The sequence below is a fragment of the Sinocyclocheilus grahami genome, unplaced genomic scaffold (genome assembly GCF_001515645.1).
Source record: "Sinocyclocheilus grahami isolate Dianchi unplaced genomic scaffold, SAMN03320097.WGS_v1.1 scaffold1496.1, whole genome shotgun sequence".
Taxonomy (NCBI): Eukaryota; Metazoa; Chordata; class Actinopteri; order Cypriniformes; family Cyprinidae; genus Sinocyclocheilus; species Sinocyclocheilus grahami.
In genome coordinates, this window is record NW_015506675.1 from 63,237 (window position 1) to 68,464 (window position 5,228).

The 5,228-nt window shown below is 37.5% G+C and overlaps 1 pseudogene; it reads left to right on the forward strand.

Annotated features, from left to right (window-relative positions):
• The first annotated feature begins 1,380 nt into the window (after positions 1-1,380).
• Positions 1,381-5,228, forward strand: part of LOC107570708 (butyrophilin-like protein 2) — a 6,516-nt pseudogene continuing 2,668 nt past the window's right edge.

Sequence of the window (5,228 nt, forward strand, 5' to 3'; positions counted from 1 at the left end):
TATATATATAAATACAAAATTGTTCAATAATGATATATTAGTATTAGCCCAGTATTGTATTTGCCTGAAATGAGCTGTTGAGTCACTGATATATTTGCAAATATCTATAATGCTGATTTGCAACAGATTCAGTGATTGAAATTAAGGGGGTTAAACTCTGGTAAAACATAGAAATGCATCAAATTAAAAGTGTCCAGTAGGGAGAGCCAGCGTTATTTAAGTTTGGCCTTTTATACAGTAATTCTAATTTTGCTAAATCCGTTATTAACATTTTTAAACAACTTAGTCTCTCTTATCTCTCCTGTCACATAGGGAGGATTGTTACATCTGGGTAAGTTCAGATTTTTAATAAATGTCAGGGTAAGGTAATAATTGCATATGATGTGTCAGCTGATCATCAATATAAGGTTTGATCTTTGCGTGTAGTAGAGATGTGTAGTTGCCAAATAGCAATGTCTTGTTTTTAACAGAACACAGAATCATGAAATGGAGAATCTGACTGATCCTGATGTTTCACAGACACAGATATGAGAAACCGACTCATCTATATTTATCCTGTACTCTGACTGCTCTGTCTGTCTGCAAAAGAGGAGTTCCTCTGGAGTAAAAAAACCCAACAAACTGAGACTGAAAACTAAATTGTAAAGCAGACGGTCTGGTGACATTCTGTTACAAATAACTTGAATAGTTTTGTATTGGTTGCCAAATCATTTCAAAAGTAAAACATGCTGTATTTTTGTGGCAGTATTAGGTTTCTTCTAATAATTCCTATAAATAAAAAGTTTTTGTTTTTTTTCATAAACAGAGGTACAGCTCTTATGTACAGCAGTGCCTTGCAAAATTATTCATACCCACTGAACTTTTCCACATTTTGTCACATTACAACCACAAACAAAAATGTATTTTATTTGGATTTTATGTGATGGACTATCACAAAGGGACACATAATTGTGAATTGGAAAGAAAATGATAAATGTGTCCAATTTTTTTTTACAAATAAATACCTGAAAAGTGTGAAAAGTATCACAAAAAAACAAACAGCTGTGGATCATCCAGGTATCAACACAGTATTAAGAATCAAGCATATGTAAACTTTTGAACGGGGTCATTTTATAAATTCAACTTTCTACCTCACTTAACAAATTGTTTTCTATGAGAATTTGTATTCTTGGTTTTAAATTTGTTAGAGGTAATAGGTTTACATGTCAGATTTTGAACTTTGCCATTTATATGAGCAGGAAAAGTAAGGTTGAAAGATTGTCTGGTGAAGATGTGGTGGTAATGGTTTTTAAATTTGGTGAAATCACGAGTGTTGATTGATTTTTGTTTCAAAGAAGTCTTCAAAGGATCTATTAACGTTTGAGATGAAATGGTGTGGTAATGGGGCATTGTGCTCAGTTGTTGAAGAGGAGTTATTTTTTACACATTTTATGTAATTTATTATGTTTTTTTTAATGATTTCTTTGGTGCGTACGTAATGTAACATTGGAATTGTTGAAACAAGTTAAACAGCCAAGTATTTAATGAATAAAGTTTGTTTACTTTATAGGCTTCATTGTGCATGGTCCCTCTGCTCCTCTGGTTGCTCCTCTGGGATCTTCAGTGGTTTTGCTCTGTTATGTTGATGAACTCTTACTAATGGAGGATCTGAAGGTGGAATGGAGAAGAACAGACTCAGAGGCTCTGGTTCATCTGTTTCTGGATGGTGAGAGTCGACCAGAGGCCCAGCAGCAGGAGTATCATGATAGAGCTCATTTCTTTACTGATCAGATTCAACGTGGAAACTTCTCTCTCCTTCTGGACAATCTGAGAGCTGAAGATGAGGGACGATACACATGTAGAGTATACAGTAAGCAGGATTCTGGTGAAACTGTGGTTCAAATAAAAGACGCTGGTGATTAAAAACCTAATTTTGTTAATCATAAAAATATTTTAAGCTCCTATTTCAGTTTTATTCTATTTTCTTATTTCAGAGCATTTGCTAGTATCAGGAATAGGTGACTCTGTATCTGCGTCTGTGGGTGAGGATGTCACTCTGAGCTGCTCTGTAGACTCTCACATCAAACCTGAACACATTGAGGTTTCATGGATAAGGACAGATGGAGATATTCTGGTTCTGCTCTTCCAAAACAATGAGACTTTCTCAGATTCATCAGATGAACAATACAGAGACAGAGTTGAGATCCCCAAAGGAAACTTCTCTCTCAGACTGAAGAGTGTCAGAACTGAGGATAAAGGAGTTTACATGTGTTTAGTGTTTGCTGGAGATCTTTCAGCCAATGCAACTGTAGTACTGGAGCAATTTGGTGAGTCGAAAAACAGCAAAAAATAAGGAATTCAGTGGCTGGGAATGGGCACTGAATATTTTAAGCTCCTATTTCAGTTTTATTCTATTTTCTTATTTCAGAGCATTTGCTAGTATCAGGAATAGGTGACTCTGTATCTGCGTCTGTGGGTGAGGATGTCACTCTGAGCTGCTCTGTAGACTCTCACATCAAACCTGAACACATTGAGGTTTCATGGCTAAGGACAGATGGAGATATTCTGGTTCTGCTCTTCCAAAACAATGAGACTTTCTCAGATTCATCAGATGAACAATACAGAGACAGAGTTGAGTTCTTCACTGCTGAGATCCCCAAAGGAAACTTCTCTCTCAGACTGAAGAGTGTCAGAACTGAGGATAAAGGAGTTTACATGTGTTTAGTGTTTGCTGGAGATCTTTCAGCCAATGCAACTGTAGTACTGGAGCAATTTGGTGAGTCGAAAAACAGCAAAAAATAAGGAATTCAGTGGCTGGGAATGGGCACTGTAGGTCCACTGATGAGAAGTAGGACAGGAGAGAATGGTATAATCCAGTGGTATTCATGCCAAAAAAGCATAGAACGCATTTGATTTATATCTTATGCCTTGTGCGGATTTAATGGAAAAACTTGGTAATGCTAAGCTTATCAATACCATCGATCTAAGTAAAGGGTACTGACATGTGTCTATGGACCTTGAGTCGTGAGAGATGACAGCTTTCCATATGCCGAGGGCTCTGATGCATTGAATCAACAGCAGCATGAAATCAATGATAAATCATGCAAATTATGAATTACACTGCAAAGCTGATGATATTTCAGACATTCCTGGCAAAAACAATCAAGAAAAACTAGTAAAATGTACCTCCAAGGTTCCATTAAATATCTGACAGAATTTTGAGCAAAATAATGCCACGAAATATCTCTGTTTAAAAATATATATGTCTTACATTTTAGTAGTTATGTACATTGTTTTTGCTCCGTGTCTAAATAATTGTTACACTAAAATAAAAATAAAATAACAAAACATTAGGCTACACAAATTTTGACGAGAATGTGATGAATATCGTGTTGTAAAAAGAAAAGCTCACTTGTAAAAAGTCACTTTGAATAAAAGCATCTATATTTTAGCAAAACATAGCCCACAACGCCAATCTTCATTTAACAAGAAACAACAAAAAGCAAAAACAGTGGACAAAAACTCAAATTTTCATGATCAAGATTTTATCATAGCTCTGTCTAACCTTCTTGTTATTGGCTATTATTACTAATTCTGCCCACCATTGCTCAGATATAGGCTATTTAGCTGCAATATAAATAGAATATTCCATTGATAGTTTGTGTGAAAAACATCTATCACTATTTATTTACACAGTTTATTTGCAAGATGCTACTGTATTTGTTTATACTCTTGCAAAAAGCATCTACCCTTTTTGTACATTTAGTTTAAATAGGGTCATTCCGTGTCAATTCAACCAAATTCCTCCTGCTCAAATGTTTGTGTTACAGTCTCTCTAAGGAAGGTGCAGAAGACAAAGGATAATCCACAACGAAAAGTCTCAAACCCTATTCGCTCGGGATTAGTATTACCTGGTGACCTCCAGTCATTTGTAATAATTGCGGAGGTTGTCTGTGATCTTAATCCCGTGCGAATCGGCCATGTCTGTAATTTGTAATGTAAAAATTCCCCCGCAAAAGACCTACCATATTTCGCTGAACACCGAGGTCCTGTGATAATATTAGTCCAGTGCGAATCGGCATCTCTCTGTGATATGGCCAGCATTTGGCAAGTTGTATATCATTTTCTGAGGTTTTTGTTTCCTGTGCACCTTTTTATCCATCTTTCACGAAGAATGGAGCTGCGTTGGAGTGTTTGATAGTATTCTGGGTGCTGTCATCATATCGCTACACCATACAATTTGCAGAAAGAGAAAGCTGAAAAGGTTTTGAGGTTAATGTGTTACAAATAAACCAAGCACAAAGTTTGAGATTGATAATTATTAACCTGGTGAAATGTAAATGACACAGCGCACGAAACTATATTAGTTTATTTTTTTTTCAAATCCATCTGGACCATAGAACGGGACTCGCAAAGCCTTGACATCCAGGTATCCGGGAGATAAGTCAGTAAATTCGAGTAAAATCCCAGGCTTTGCTTATCCCGTGCGAATGCACCACACGAAATTCAGATGTAGGGGGGTAATTTCAAAATCACACAAGGTCCCCAGATAATACTAATCCCGTGCGAATATGTCACTACTCTCAGGGTCCTAACATCCAACATGAAACATCAAACAATCACCGACAAACTACTGAACAGAAGGAAGACTTTAAGTAGGCCAGCTGACGAGGGGAAAACAGGTGAAGGGAGTTAAATGTCCCCTGAAATGCTTAGAAACACGCAGCGTTACTGTGTTGACGTCATTTGAACTGAAACAGGAAGACAGGGCGGGATATATCAAGCAGCCCCGCCCCTTTTTAATTTTTTTAAATTTAATTTGTATATTATAGTTATAGTGGGCTAGAGCCGTTCAGAGCCGTTGAGCTCCGTAAAGCCGCATTTGACAGGGTATGCCAGTCACAATCTCATCCATATTGCTATAAAATATAGCATTCTGTGTAGAATTCATATAGCTCCGAAACATTTTCTGGTCTGCGCCGACTCGCACATGTGATCCGCTCCGTGCTATCGTGTCTCTGGACCGGAGCAGTGTGTGTGGTGCGGTGGTTAGCGTGGCACAGCGCCAAACCAGACTTCTTTGTTTCCTCAATAGAAAGCATATTTACACTGTTTGAATCGTTCCCTGTCCCCAATATAGTGCACTACGTGCCATTCACTGTACAGAAAATACCAAGTGACCGATTTCAGCCGCGGCTTCAGCATCTATTTTATAGTGTAGGTGGCGGGCGCTTCGGATTCTAGAGAGC